General features: G+C 34.0%; 1 long non-coding RNA gene across 1 annotated transcript in view; it reads right to left on the bottom strand.

Moving 5' to 3' along the window:
• Positions 1 to 3,403: 3,403 nt before the first annotated feature.
• The window catches only part of LOC136786928 (uncharacterized), a 44,178-nt gene continuing 30,521 nt past the window's right edge, over positions 3,404 to 17,060 (bottom strand). The window contains exons 2-4 of the long non-coding RNA XR_010826548.1: positions 14,617 to 14,684; positions 10,138 to 10,197; positions 3,404 to 3,793 (exon numbers count right to left, since the gene is read on the bottom strand). This is a non-coding gene — a long non-coding RNA (uncharacterized lncRNA). The remainder of the gene's footprint in view (positions 3,794 to 10,137; positions 10,198 to 14,616; positions 14,685 to 17,060) is intronic.

The following is a 17,060-nucleotide window of genomic DNA, read 5'->3' on the forward strand; positions in this document are numbered from 1 at the left end:
TCACAGTGCATACACTGACCAAGAATCTTTGCTAAAAATAAGGGATAAAATAAGCATTGGTCCTTTAACATGTATTGCTGGTCATGTTACACAGAAATGTACAACTAAGAACTGCTTTTACTGATATACTACAAAAAAATAATAATAAAAAAAAATCATTGTAAGTGACGGAGGTTAAACTATGATTAGGGTATTTATTCTACGTCCCAAGAAATATTTAGAAATTTAAAGCATCCTCTACAAAATGAGAAAGGGCTTGGAATAAAGGATTTGTGTCAGATCCAACAGACAAAGCTATTGTAGGAAAACACAAACTGAAAAGAGTTGGAAATTAATAGTCTGCTTCTTGTATTTATAGGAATTTTTATATCACTTAAGTAGTCTTTTTTGTTGTTGTTTATTCGTTTGTTTTAACCAGCAACCATATTTTACCTTGATACCTACACTTCTCAAATGTTGATACTTGAATTTTAAACCATTCACAATCCGAATTTAACTTAAAATAACAATAAGGGCTACTACCACACTAAATTTGACAGACCTGATTAATGTCAGTGAATTAAAATGGACTCATGCCACAGAAGTTTGAGTTTATGTTGCATGTATGCATTTCCAACAGACAAGAGGGCAGAAAGATGAGGGAGAGATGGCTGATGGATTCTGTATGAGAGACATAGATTTCAATGTCTACCCCGGAGAATCAATATTGGTGCCACTTTGGTGGCAAATGTAACATACAAGTAATAAAAGGAGTAGAAATGGCCTCCAGTTGTATACTGAAAAATGTAGTGTAATAATTGCTAAGCCATTATACCATGAATTGGTATATTCCTCCATTAGATAAGTTTCTGAAACTTAAAGATTTGCCATCTTTACTTACCCTAATAATTTTCAGCCTTCTCCAGGAAGAATATGAATCCTAAAGAAACACTTAGAAAAAATAATGAATAAATCATTGAGTTAATCCCCCTTGATAATGCATGTGCCAAAAAACTTAATTCTTAATTTCCATTCACACACACACACAAAAAGAAATTTTCATTAAAAGTAAGATAGCAGATGTGAGGTATTTTTATTAAAACTGATGGCAAGCAATAAGTTTCTGAAAGCTTTTAATGCTATATGTGCTATCCAATATATGAGTAAAACATCCCCATGGGACTGAGCTGTGATGCTAGCTTAATAGTGATTGTTAGTGACTAAGATTTTATTTTCTCCATTATATTAAAATGTGAGAAAGAAAATAACAGCACTAACACAACTGCTCAGGCCTCATTAAAATGTTCTTTGTTCATGAAACCCACTGAATGTCATCAACTGTTATCCATCAGCAAGTATAAAAGCAGAAAAGGAAAAATCTTAATTTTAAAATGATCTAAAGAATACCATAGAATAAACAATTCATTTAACTCTTAGTTGTTGGTTTTTTGTTGTTGTTGTTGTTGGTTTTTTTGCGTTCATGTTCAGTATTAAACTTTCTCATTTGACAGATACTAAATTCCCTCATTAAGAGAAGACCTATATTTACACTAACATATATGAACATATATGAATAAATCAGTATCAAAGTCAAAAGTATAAACACCTAAAAAAAGTGTGATTTTAATGCACTGAAAGTTGGGAAGTATAAGCACTATTTGTATTACATTAAAAATAGATTGAAAATCTGTCTATATATGTTTTTTATTCCTGCTTTCTTTCTCATAAGTAACACTGATATATTGTTCCCAATGTATTTTTCCATAAAGAAATTCTTCACAGCACACACAGAAGTATGTTGTAGGCTCCACTGCTTCTGTAAGAAGAAATTATAAAACTGTATGTGTTTTTAAATATTAGAAGTACCTTGAGATCTGTGACATAATATCCCACAGAAATATGAAAGCTCAATCTGAAGTTTCAAAATACAGTGAAAGACTTTCAACTTTAAGATTTGGAAAGAATTTTCTCCCCTTAATTTACATCACTAGAAATTATTAATAGAAACCCTTGGTATCATACCAGATTTCTTTTGACATCAAATGTCTATGAATTGTCACACATGTAAATATGATAGAATGTTACAATTAATATTTGAATCAAAATGTCATAATGGAATGAAACAAGGCAGGGAGACCAAATCATTTTCCTCACCATTTCTTATGTTCTTTCCCTAAGCACCAGCTGCTGGTAGCATCTTGAGACAGGATAGTGGGTTTGATGGACCTGTTGTCTGACAGAATATGCCAATTCTTATGTTCTTATAGTCTTATAACAGTACTCTGCTTTTTACCATCAGTTAAACTTTAAATGTAAAAGCAAAGATATAAGGAAGTTAACTAAAACACTGCTTACAATGGGAAGCAAGAAAAAAGTAGAAAGCATATGACCAAAACAACTGAATGGATTGTGGCAGAAATAAAAGTGTAGTGTCACTGTAACACACCATGAAATGATGCACAGGAGGCTTCCTGGCTCCAGAAAATAGTTCTGTCCTTTGGGGCACCCACCTGAAAAAGCAATGAGGGCATAAAATATCTTTCTGGAAGTGATAGACTTTCCATTGAGTAGAGTTTGAACACGGTGAGCTCCATAATGCTTGGATTCCAAATGTAACGTTTCTTTCCTGCTTCTTCTCTTTTTTACTGGCCCAAATGACCCCTTTCTGTTCATAGTTATATTCATATGCCTCCTTTTCCCTTTGTGCCTGCTGCACTTAATGTTACACCCGATAGAAACGTGTGTGTAGGATGACACTTTTGGGCACGATGCTACTTGGGAAGTGATATTTCAGAACATGCTATTCAATTTCTTGAGGCAGTATTTTAAGAGACAGAAGGTAAAATCCAAATATAAAAAATGTACTTACTTGTCAGTTTAACAAACTTCCCACAATAATTCATTTTGAATTTGCAAAGAATTGAGATAGATAAAAACAGATTATGAAAACACAAGTGAGGAAAACACAGAAAAATGCTAAATAAAAATCTAAGTAAAATACAAACTCAGTTAAAATAAATAATACGCACACACACACACACACACAAAATTACCAACATTATGTAAGAACCTGAAAGTCTCATTTGAATTTCAGCACATTTAGATGCGGGTCATACATATGTAAAATGAAAGATTAATGCCACAGAAAATTTAGGGTAAAATAAAAACGTTTCAAGTGTTGAAACAGCCCTCAAAACCTTCCCTGACCCTGTAATACCTATGTTTTTACCAACATGTTCAGTACTTGATTTCAAATTCCTCCCATCTCAAGATGGAGGAAAACAACTCTGCCCACTTTGAACTTAATTTAACTGCCAGCATACTGTCTGTTCTGGACGTGACCTCCTAAGCAGAAGGCTCTATATGTACTTTAAGCAGTACCACTTCACTTTGAACACTGCTAAGACTGCATGGGGAGGAACAGAGCTCCACTTTCTATCCAAAGATATGTCAGATATGTTAGAAAACCAAGTATGAAATTTAAGCATTTACAAGACTGGGTGGAACATAAACATCTTAATTATACTTCATACTTACTGCTAAGTTTCTTATTGCAGGGTAATATGATCAAGATGACAGAGTTGGCTAAAGGTAGTTATTAAAGAACTCCAAATTCCTTATTTCCACTTCATTAACTCTCTATCAAAGCATACTGCATCTTCTTTGGAAGAATAATCATATCAGGGGGATCAGACCTTCCAGAGGCAGAACTTTCCAGCACTTCAGCAAGGTGCTCCACACTTCACACTTTGATGAGCAGATCAGCATAGAGAATCATAGACTGAACACAAAATACAAGCCAGCTCATTCTTTCCTGTCCAGAAAGAAGACATCTTAATAAATCACCCATGTTTGAAATGAGGGTTTGATGGAATGAAATGCAAAATATAAACAGAGATGTATTCAGAACACCATGTCTGTGGCAAATTGAATCCTTACAACTTTATTCCATTATGGTAAAAAAATAAAATAAAATAAAATAAAATAAAACAACTTTGAAGAATCTGTAGATGCATATTTTAAATTATTCCCTTAAGCCTACTCAGATCTGCTGTATGACAAATGTGGGAGGTTGAGTGTTGAGTGAGAGTAGCTTATATGCCAAGGAATAGAGGGAAAGAAAAAAAAATGACAAAGAATACATTTAATAATAGGAAAGAGGCTGTTAGTTAATTTAATTTACTCATTCTTATAGTTTCTCTTCTCTAAGTATGTTTATGTATAGTGGTCCCATTTTTACATCTTCACATCATAGACAAACAGGCATTATTGGAACTAAAAGAGCCTGCTGATTATTGTTTAGTTGCCTTTTTTCATCTTTTCTGATGACCTTATCTTTTTAAATCACACTTTGTAGAGTAAACCGAAATATTTTACTGATCATGATATTTTTAAAGTGCTTGTCACCTTGGTTTCACAACAGAATAAATTCAAGAACAGTAGTGTAACACATCATTAACTAGGTTAATTTTGCTGCCTACATGATGCAGACCTAGTCCTGTATTTGTCTAAGTACCTTAAATTTGCAAGGTACAATAAAATATTTCTATGATTAATACATTTTTTAAAAATATTGTTCATCTTCATTGAATATTTGTATTCACAGATTGATTCAAATAAGAATGAAATATATACTTTCATAGACTGTTCCTCAGGTCTTCAAAAAGTGCTTTGGAAAAGACATGCAAGTAATAAGCCAGCAGCAGTAAACAATGTGACATCTGAGGGATGTTATATTTGTCAGCCTAGTATCCAACTTGTTTGACTACTGTCCAATGAGGATAACACACAGACCTTTTCATACCACAAAGCACTAATTAGCTGCCATCAGTCTTCTTTGTGCTACTAGTTATGAATATGAATGTAATTGTACATCTTATTCATTTTTCTAAGTGACAGCTTTAGGATTCTTCACATTTTGCATGTAGATACATCACATGTGAATGTGCTAAATGAAGTCAAAAAGCCAAGGTAAAATGATTTCTACATTTACAATGAAGGTAAAAGGTCACCGTTACTGAACTAGTAAGTACACTCCATGTTCTGGGAGGTAACATTCCCACTATTTAACTGTTACACTCTCTTTACATCCCTTTGTTCATTACATAAAGAGTAAGCTACCTTTCTGATTCTCTCTTAATGCAGTCACCCTCTTGTTTTTTTCTAATATTGTCCCAGCTCTACTTAGTCCTCTCTACTTCAGGGATACAGATTGTATGTGCCTTTCTCTACTTTGGACAATCATACATAGTTGCCTTTCAGTTTAAAATCAGGAACCAAGCAACTAATTCTTCTCTGCTTTTCTCCAACAGAGTATTTCCTAGCCACAAGAATAATATGTCTGACATTTTCTTTTCACTCGTGGGATAGAATTCTACTGATCAACATAAGAAATCAAGAGGTTAGTCACCTCTAAGTCTAATTACCGATGGCTTCCTACACAGACAATATGTGTCTTATCAATGACAGGTCATTGACCTGCCCTAAAAAGCATTCTTTGGGTGAAAGAAGTCTTCCACTGCAGAGTATATTATCTTCAGTGATTGTTAAAAAAGTTTCAGGTAACTAACTGAGCTATAACATATAACTTTCAGATGCCTAAAATGGGAGAAATGGATTCTATTCAGGCTGTCAGAATGTATATTTCTGTGAAAGCTGGCACCAGAAAAATGAAATTTAAGTTTTATTTCAGCCGTGCTCATGAGTTACAGGTGCCATTGAACAAATCAGTCCCTCTTTCTCATATATTCTGTTGAAGATAAATCTGTTTAAAGATCAAGGCTTAAGTTGGCATGATAATCTGCAGCTCCCTCTATAGGAAAATTTAGCTACAGAAGAATAAGATATGGACAGCATTTCCAAAAATGAGGGATGTCTCCATAACTAGGAAGATGAGCACTAATGGATTGGGAAAGCTTACATTATATTGCAGAGTAGGCCTGTAGTTGTCAGAATTGTCTGTTTTCTCATCTAGTAAAAGGATATTACACGGTAGGTAGTTATACCAAATGACTCAAGGCTGAGTCAGAGGCAGGATTCAGAAGAGGTAAGTTCAGATCAAAAAGGACAGAATTTTGGTGTTAGAGTACAATATGTATCCGGACAAAATCCAGAAAATACAGTAAGGAATGAAATCTAACGAGTCTTTCCTGCAAAGTATTACCAAACCAAATACCATCAAGCAAATCCAGGAAAGAGCTAAACTAAGCATAAAAAAATGAAACACAAGAGGAAGCTGCAGCCAGCTATGAAACAAGCAACTATATGTCATCTTGGATGTGTTTCTTGGGAAAGAAACTCTCACTGGGCAATCCAAAGTTATTTTCATCTGGGTTTAGCTGAACAGCTGGCTTGAAAGGAAGCTGCTTACAGTCAAGATGCCAGGTATATTCCTTGTTTGCTCAATGGGATTGACCAACAAGCCAATGATCCTTTTACAGTAAATACTCCTGAGCTACTTAATAGAGTGTGCACTCTTGGTCAGCCAGAAACACCATCTGTGATTCCAAGGTGAACTAGACTCCTAAAGGGAAGGATATTGCAGTATTTTGGGTATGCTTAGATAAGGCAACGAAACAAGATGTAGCAGAATGGTAAGAATCACTTTTCTTGAAGATTCTCCAAGCTAGATGCTTTGTTCTTCTGTGATAAGAGCATAATTCTGGACATGATAACACAGTGGAAATTCTCTCTGAAATGTATTTCTAACAAAACATAAAAAATTTCATGAGTAAAATTTCTGGAAAATATCACCCAACAATATTGTCAACAGTTTGGTTTAATCTCCTACTCTATGTAGGCACAGGAGTTCTTTAAAATCTTTCCAATACCTATGAAAGCAGCAGCCAAAAGAGCTGCCCCATTACATTGGTGTCAAGAGCTGAATTACATCTAGCTGTAAATGCTGAGGTATAAAATGTACCTGGTTGCCTTATTTTGTGTTTCATTTAAATCTCTAATGAAAATGAGGACTTTCACTTTAAAAACTCATAAACAATAAACAAGACAAAGAGACATGACTCTGGCAAATCAGTTTTTAAAATTCTGTGTACTGAAGTAGAGAAGGAAAGGTAGAGAGCACTGTGAGCATCTGCTCATAATATCACATTCAGAATACAGTGTAATGCTCCTACTCATACACTGACTAAACTTACAGAAGTCAACAGCTTTACTCACATAATTACTCACCTCTATATGACTAGGACTATGTAAATATATACTAGACAATGAGGAGCAATGGTGTAACTCTACTGCTACACATTTTTTTTTAGTGAAATGTCATCCATTTTCCTGAGGAAATTTGCCCCCTACTTCCCCCCCACCCTCAATCCTCTTAAAAAATAAAATAAAATTCAGTTCAAAAAGTCTGGTGCCCATCAAAAAATTAAAGCCCATAGACAAATCAAAGAATTAGAAGGCCCTGTTCACTCTGCACATTTCTCATGCCATCCCACCACCCTCTTCCCACTTCTCCTCCCAGGCTTCCTGAGCTTTCTGTTGCTACAAAGGGTCATACTTGTGCTTAGAGTGTCTGTACTTAGCTGCCAGCACTCATCCCCCTGCTAGGGAGTATTGATAAAGTCAAGGAATCAAGGGACTGCTGAGATGAGGTCAAGTAGGAGATAGAAATATCAGTTTGTTGAGTACAAAGAATTGCCCTCTGTCCCTTTGGCCAGTGGGAAAAAAAAATATATATATGCATATAATATATTATGTTATATAATATATATATAACATAATATATATTATATATAATACATAATATCTATAATATAATATATATACATATAATATATGCATGTATATAACTAATATAATATATATGTTTCCGAGTCTGAGGTAGGTGCACATACTAAAAAAAAAAAAAAACCAAAAAAAAAACAAAAAAACACCTTAATTATTTACAATACTGAAACCATTAAGGTCTGAAGCAAAGTGCTCAGAGTCATGTTAAGATCTGTAGAAATAGGATTGTTTTTCTAAATGTCTCTGTTTAGATAATACTTGACAGAATCAACTGGAAACATGGCAAAATTGCTGTGCAGAAACGGGTGTACTTTTGAGATGCACAGTTAACCTCAAAGAGGAGGAGCCAGTTTGTGCTGCCTTTGTTTACTAGGTTCCCTGAGAAGCAAAAATTGGCACAGAAAAGACACATTGCTCTGATCATTTTAATTAAAGCCTGCAATGCATCAGTGAATACCTAAAAACAAATGTCACTCTCATCAGCTTGTTTCTCACTCCTCTTTCTCCCAAAACATACACAGTATATGGGATGAAGAGAGCTGAAGTCCTAACCATAAACCTCCAGCAGCTACGGGGCCATGTTCAGCATTTTTAATGGGTCAAAGCATATCCAGGAACTCCCCTGTCAAGTATTCTTGGCAACAGAAATTATTAGTTTCAATCTGTCTGGGAGTCCCTTCAAAAATAAATAAAATGGATCTTTCCCAGAGACAGTCTCTTTATCCCTGTCTCCTGGTGATTGAAATAAAATTTCCTCGAATAAATGACTAATCAAATTTGTACACAGAAACTCCTGTTTGGCAAAACATTTGATAAAGACCAGACATATCTAGATGTAATAGAAAATGTTGTCATGATCACAAGAAGCTGCAGTGAAAGCCATGAGCTGTAGCAGAACCTCAAGCTTTATGCCAGATAAGACAGGAGTAATTGTCTTTCAGGAGAAAGAGAAGTAATTCTCTTCTCAGGAGTAATTCTCTTTCCTCTCATTTCCTGTATTTCTCCCCAGTTTTACTGCTTAGGCCCCTTACAGTCTAAGGCATGCTCCCCTTTCCCTAGTGGCAGTCACTCTGCTTGTCAAATCAAAAATGCACATTTTATCCATTATCTGGGTGTTGCAGACACTATTATATTGCAGACTACCTCAGCTTCTGTGTACAAGCATACAGGTCAGCTCCTGAAAGCTGCTGTCTATAGTGCACCTACACGTGCACTAACCTGTCTTTCACATCAGGGTTTATTCAGTAGATGGTATTGATGGTTTGCTCCAGGCTGGGAATAAGGAACAAACGAACCGGAAACTTATTTACAGGAAAAAATCTTGTTAGTAGGAAAGAAAACAAGAACAGGAATTCCTCTTCCTTGATCATCTCAATTCTGAAACAACTGAGACCAGAGGAAAATGAATTAAAAAAATAAAAATAATATAATTAATAATAATACTAATAATTTTTAAAAAGCTGAGAAAGTTTGTTGACGTGCAACTGGAAAACTGACATTTTTTTCCTTCTTAAAACAAATTAAAGCTATTCTTGACAATAAAATAATCTCAATTCTCTCTGAAATCATGAGCGGCCAAAATAATAATAAAAATAATAATAATAATAATAATAAATGGTAATAATCCAGAGCTCTTTACACAGAAGCTGAAACTCTGAATGTCAATATACATGTATAAACTTCTACCTTGCCCTACAGCTCTTTTCTTAAAGACTAGCTGATATTAAGATGAACCATAGAGTAAAATAAGTTTATTCAATAATGAGGTAAACATATAAAGCAGATGGAAGAAAAATCTTTTCTCCCCAAAGCCAAAATGTACATGTTTAAGGGATTAGAACTGGTATTTATGTATAAACATTGCAACAAAACTTCAATAAATATTGTGGAGCTAACAGTTTGGGAACACTGAAGTGAAAAATTGCTTGGTTATGACCCACAGTTATCCATGTAGCTGAAGTGCAAATATCCAAAGAAAGGGGTATTATCTAAAAGGCGTCTTGCTGCTTTTATTACTATATCTGGGTGACACCTTTCCTCATGTTACAAATTATTGGTGAACATCAGTACACTTACATTAAATGCAAATACTAATACAGAAAGAAAAAAAAAAGACAGGTTTAGTGCAAGTGAATTTAATTGTTAAAGTGAGAAAGCTAGAAATGTAAGTATCCCTTCATATTTGTCGAGATTCCTAGTATTCATACAATGATTGAATTGTCCAATTTATCATACTGCTGTGAGCTACAGACCTGAAGCAAAGTCAAATGCTATTAATGGGACCTTTTCAAGACTGCCAGCTATACCTGGAAGGCTAAAGGGATATGCATCTTATCAGATGTTTTTTCTTTGTTTCTCTTTTTTGAGGTAAGGTTAAGGTAAGCATCTACCAAGATATCTTGTTGATATTACCTTGGAACAGAGGCAAGATAAAGTGAACTCCTCAGACTCTTTTGTCCTCTGTCTGTGATCCTGTCAGAAGTGAAGAGGAGAATAATTTCAGTGTCATCTTTTTGAGATCCTGATATTTCCCAGTACTATATCTATCATTGTTACTCTGAAACCAGTATTTAGCCATAATATGATGAAGATGTGGATATAGAAAAGTGCTTGTAAGAAAAATACAGACACTGGTTTTAATTGCTTATGACTTTGTTAGCCATTAAGTATTCATTCTAATATTTTTCGTTCTTTGAGTCTTTGTGGAGCAAATATTTCTGCAAAAACAACCCAATCTTTCCACAGATGGGAATAGATGTTAATCCGTCCAAACAAAAAGCATGTAAATTTTTGAAAATACAAGTACCTCTGCAGTCTGGGAAAATAAACAAACAAACAAACAAACAAACAAAAACCCACTTGACAAAGAATTTATCCTTTCCACATAAATGTTTTAGAATCCCATGAGATTTTCTCCAAATGTATTTGAAGATCTTTTTCTGTGGGGAATTTTGCAGAACATCATATCCACACTGAATATCTTCCATCCCAGGACAGCTAGGAATTCCTCCTCAGGCACTCAAGAATTGCTCCTTTTTTCTACAACCCCATCCCCCCACCACCCCACCCCCCTCCCCGCCCCCCAAGGATTATTCCTTAGGAAATAAAGAATTTGCTTGGCACTGAGTACAGGAAATGAGAGAAATGAGGTTGTGGGGGACTATGACAGTCCTAGGGGGGTTATATATTGTATTTCGTATGCAAAGGAATCTACCAAAGGTTGCATAGATAATGTTAATGTCAGCATCTGACTACATAACCATAACATTCTGTTAATTACATGTAAATCAGAAATACAAAGAACCTGTATCTAATGTCTCCCTTTTTCTGCTCAGGCTGTTCCTATTGTATATTTGTGTTTGTTTTAGTCTTATTTTAGAGGAATGAATATTCAAATACTTCTCCTAGGAAACATTGTCATATACTAAAAAAAATCTTTAGGGTGTTTTTTTCCCCACTTATTTTGAATATTCAACTTTTTTTTTTTTTTTTTTTTTTTTTTTTTTTTACATCCCTGTGAATATAGATCTAGACAATTTTTCTGTTCCTTTGTCCTTGCAGAGCACTCAAGCCAGAAAGGTCATAGAGCTTCTGTTGGGGTAGGCACAATATAAAACTAAAAGCAGTGACCTCTGCATGAGGAACACCCAGGAACAAAGTTCCATGGCAGTTTCTGTTTGTAGGGACAGTTTCTATTTGTGGGGACAAAGCAGGAGAGAACTGCAGAACTGATCATTGAATAAACTCTTTGTTCATGCAACCTCCCAGTAGGGGTGGACCACAGCAATCTATTAGCTGCTAGATGTAGTGAATATTGTAGTCTGAAAGCCACCAAGCACAACAGCTGTCAAGTCTAATGCAGCCAGCAAACTACTGCTGGAAAGCAGACACCTTGCACAGTGGTTTGCTCAGCTCCCAATCCAGTTTACTTTGATGTATCTTTGTGTGCATCAAATAATGTTTTATATTCTTTCATGCCTGATCATTTTATTAAATTCCGTGTTTCAAGTTTGACCAGACCTTCTTATGTTTCACTAGGTCTTATTTACGTTTTCTTCCAAAAACCAAATGTATTGTAAAGTTGGTTTATTTGCAAGGCAACATTTAACAAAACAGTATGAGATGTATCTGATTAAAAACCCAGCCAACAATAAAGTGATTATCTTTCTGCACAGTGTGTGGTGCCATATGGTGACTGAGCAAGTGGGAAGAATTGATGCTTAATATGCAGCTCCAGTGATTTACTGTTACTGACTTCCTGTAGAAAATGACTGTTTCTTTCATAAAAACCTAATTAGTTCAAAAAGTACATGTTTGCAGTAAAATTTATATTGATAAAGTTGCCAGTGCAATTTTCAAATATATTAATGATCTATAAAAAGCTCAATTGGCAGGTGTATTTTGAGCTACCTGTCTCAATCTGCCCTACTGACCCTGATCAGAAGAGCTGCTTGAAATAACCATAAGCAGCTGTTTTACTGTTGTGTGGCTTTTTTTTTAAATCATTTATTATGTTTATAAACTGTATATAATTGCATCAAATTAGGCAATAAATATCTGAGCAAACTAAGCAACAACTGTATTTTCAGCTTTTTTCTTTTTTTTTCTGCTGATAAATCTGAAGACTTTGTAAAAAGAAAAACAAAGAGATTCCATTCTTTCCAAAAATCAAGCGATGCTCTCTCCCTACAACAGTATAAAAATACAAGAAACCAACCTGAAATACACACAAAGAACTAAGGCAGCAATCACATCTTTATCAAAAGTTGCATACAAAACATTTCATGGACTTCATAGAACTACAGCAGGTTTCTCCTTCATTAAATCTATGCAAAACACCTCCTTTCTTACTGTAGTATAAATTCAAAATAATGTTACCGAATTCTGTGATAATAATTCTGGAAAATAAGTGCTTTAAGAACCAAATCTATATCCTATTAAAACCACTGGGAGGCTATCCACTCACCTGAGTCTCTATTTCCATAATTATAAATAGACACATTTTTTGCATAAGATTTTAGATAATTTCTAATATATGTAAAATTCTATCCCATGGGATATAACAGTAAGTATTTCCATTATTTTTGTATTTCGTATTCAGTCATTTCATCTTTTGCATACATATACAGTTTAGTCCCTCCTTTTTACCTCTTGAATGCAATATTGTATAAATGAATTCCTTTCAGTCATTCAGTCTCATATTAAAGAAATGTGGAATCCCACACAGGCCTGATCTCCAGACATATTCTTCATTTCCCTCTGAAGCTAACAAGTATAACTGTCTTATCTTCATCCTCCTCATTAGTATGGCTTCATTTCTGCTTTTTCCTTTCTCATAGTTATTATTTGGTAATATATATAAAAATTATATATATAAGATTCTTCAAATTCTTTTTCCCCTGGTCTTAATTGTTTCAGAGGCTCACCGCCTTGATAGAATGAAACTATTTGTATATTCTTCCCTTGTCTTTGTTCTCCATCCTCACTTTTATTCTCAGGAAAAAAAAAAAAAAAAAAAGAAAAAAAAAGAAAAAAGGAACCATCATTTCTCATGAGATCACATAGTCTAATTATTTCCCATGTTTTGTGCATATTTTATTTTGGTGGCCCTATGTGGTGTCTCTGTTTTCCATATTTACTGGTTAACTCTTTTGTGTGGGGTTAAGGCATAGTGTCATGTACACGTTCTAATTTGTCTGCATGACAGTTACTGATAAAGATTCAGTATTGCTTTAGCATTAGTGTTAAACAGTGTTTAAAAGTAGCTTTACTGAAAATAGCAGTTGTACTGAAATTTTAATTTTAATTTAATTCAAATTTAAGCACAGTGGTCAGTGGAATGAAGACTGTGGATACTGTAATTGCTCATTCAACACCACAGTAAATCATACAGCTTTTCAAATGAAGGATAGTAACCGAGAGACCTTTCTGTTAGCTAAAAAATAAAAGAACTGGTGATTATTCTCTTTCATCAGCGCATGTGCATATCTTTAAGGAAATATCTTTCCTTACTGGGAAAAGAAATCCATTAACAGGATAACATATATCATTTTTTTTTTTTTTTAGCAGATTACAGCTAAAAATAATAGTAAAATGCGTACACTAATATGCAAAACAAATTATTATTTTCCCTCTAGCTTAAATAGTAAATTGTAAGTATTCACACTCGTGTTGAGTAGAATACTGAACTGTGTTCAATCTAGTAATCTGAATTTGGCCTTGTCCCTAGAAAATGATCGTCTGTTAGCTCTACTTCATATGTAGCATAGTAAAATGAGTAATGTTACGAAAGTGACGTTATCGTGTAGATGTCCCTGAGAATTCTATAAAATAAAGAGATAAAAGAATATAAAATCGAGGGAAATTTTCAAAAGTGGTTTTATTTCCTTCCTTTAATCTCCTTAAAAAATGGAGAAAATCACAAAAAAGGCTATGATCTCAGATGCTATGGGTGACAATTGGTATATCAAGCTACAGGACATTAAAGAACAGTAAACATGAAACTGTTAGTTTAGAAGATTAAAGGATATTCCTCCTCTACAATATCTTTTCTTCCCTGGAAAGTTTTGTGAAACAGGTGAAAGGGACAGGCAAGGAAGTGGTGAGGTCAGTAGCATTTCATTTTTATGTACAGTCAGAAAAAGTTAAATAGGTGTGTTATATAGGTTATACATATACAGGTTACACATATATATAGGTTACATAGGTTATATATATATGTTTTACAAAGTGTGGAGTGTTTTATTTTTTATTGGAGATTAAGAAACAGAGAGGATAGAGGACAGGACATAAGAGTGAACACTGTAAGCCTCATAAAGTCACAGAGTAATTTAGGTCAGAAGAAACATCTGAAGAGCATCTATTCCAAGTGCTTGCGTAAACACAGCTTACCTCAAAGGTAGATGGGAATGCTTTGTCTTGTTGAGTTTTGAATATCTCCATGGAGATCTCACACTTTCCTAGAAAAAAAACAGTTTTAATTTCTGTCCACCTTTATGTCCACCTTACACAAGCTAAACTTATGGCTGTGGAATTTAAAATATCTCTAGTGAGTATTAAATTCAATTATGCTGAACTAGAAGATTTTGTGTGTGTTCGTGATTAGCAAGATGTTTTGATGCATAATTAACACAAAAACATGGATCAGTCAAACTGAAATAGAGCCTAAAGCGCTGTTAGGACAGGAAAGCTGGGCTTGTTTGGTGACTTCCTGTGAATTCCTGATATTTATCTGGTCTTATTTATAAAACCACAGATCTTATATATGTGGTCTAGAGAAATTGAACATGTTAGCAAGATAGTACATAGACCTGTCCAAAAATTGTACCCCAATCTTTCCTCTTGTGCGTGAATACATTATGTCCTCAGAAACCCGTAGATGAAAAAAAAAAAAAAAAAAAAAGGACAAAAAAAAGGACAGGTGAGTTTAGTTAATTTACCCACTCCCAAATCCATGTTTAAACTCTCATTGTAGACATTTAAGTTAGGTTAAAACCCGACTTCAGTTAGGTTTTTAATATTGAGTATATACTGACCTACTTTGCTAAATTAGTATGAGGAAGAGGAGTATAGTACACCTTCTCATATATTTAATGCTTCCTGAGAATGGATCCACACCCACATTGGAAACATAGTTAATGCAAAAGATACTTATACATCACAGCCTTTACTTCTGTGACATTTTTCTTTCTGAAGGTTTTTTACTGATCTGAACATAGAAATTGTAGCATATGTTTTTTTTCTGAGGCTCGGAAAGAACTTGTCATACATGACTGCATTACATGAATTGTTTACAACTGCCTGTTGCATATAAAGCTGCGTTTCAATGTTTATATAACATAGTGTTAAATTAAAATTGCCTGTACACATATATAAAAATATAAAAGGCAACATGGGTTTACGTAGAAATAAGACTACCATGCTTCATTTAAACCTTAAAATCTAACACAAATTAACAGAAAAATAAAATAAAATAAAATAAAATAAAATAAATAAAATAAAATAAAATAAAATAAATAAAATAAAATAAAATAAAATAAAATAAAACAAATCCAAAGCAGTATTAAATAAGAAACAAAGATTTATTTATTCAACTCTATTTTATGTGACATTTTGACATCATTGTCTTTAGATTTCTTAAAATGTATCTTAACCAAGAGACTAATACTGATTTTTTCATAATAGGATTTTTAATAATAACAACTATTTTATTATTTATTTTTACCTCTAATCTCATAGTTCTTGTTATTAAGAAAATGAATTAAGGGTTAGTTACATTTGACAAGAAGAGGTGACGTGATGTAGAGGTGTGAAAATTGTGGTAGGAACTTTAAAATAATTTTGAACTATAGACTTGCAGAAAATCAGAAACTGTAATATAAAATCAGCACTTGCCTGTCATGCACAAAGATGAAAATGCAAAATAGACAGTCTCATTTCAACACTGCTCAATAATAAATCAACAGGGCAGACATGACTCAGAGTCTGCTCATAAATTAGTTGTTTGACAAGGAACAAAGAATCACAAGGAAAGGAAAGGCAGAAAAGAAAAAAAGGAGAGAAGAAGAAAAAATAGGCCTCATGTGGCTTTCTGCTCTATTATTCTTAGACAATTACATGAAATATTAAATAGTGCACTTACTGGCAAAAAAAAATAGCATTAAACAAACATGCTATAATGGATTATGTTATTGCAATCAATACTAGATCAGCTATAAATTGATGTAAGTTCATTGCTGTTGTAACTTTATTCCATGAGATACAAAACTGGACCCAGAGATATGATTCCCCCATTGCACTTACTGCCAATTATACTGAGAACTGAGCAAGGTATTCTTTATGGCTACTGACAGCAATAACAGAAAGGAAAAAAAAAAAGGAAAAAAAAAAAAAAGCCAAATTAATCCTAGCATTAAGGATTTACATGGACCAAAGTTACTTGCAATAGAAATCTCACATTACATCTACAGTCAACATGCCCAGGTTTGTCCATTTACTGTTGAGGAAACTGGTGTTTTAGAGATCACAAATAAGACGTTACAATACACAGTACAAACCCAGACCTGTCACATTGAAGTTAGAGTTGACTGTGGTGTTGGATGGAGGATGGCAGTGTGCTCTCCTCTGCCTGCTTCAGTACCAGTAGGAAATAGCCTTAATCCTTAACTCATTCAGAATTTTTCTCTCCCATTTTATGCAGTTTAAGAAAAAGAAGAAAGGAATCAATCCTCTATTATCAATGGAAAAATTGTTTCTGAAGCTAAACTCACTCCTTCCACATTAAGATATTTTTCAACTTTTCCATGCAATAATGTCTCTAAATGCAGAAAACAAAC

This window comes from Anser cygnoides, chromosome 1 (genome assembly GCF_040182565.1).
Source record: "Anser cygnoides isolate HZ-2024a breed goose chromosome 1, Taihu_goose_T2T_genome, whole genome shotgun sequence".
NCBI lineage: Eukaryota > Metazoa > Chordata > Aves > Anseriformes > Anatidae > Anser > Anser cygnoides.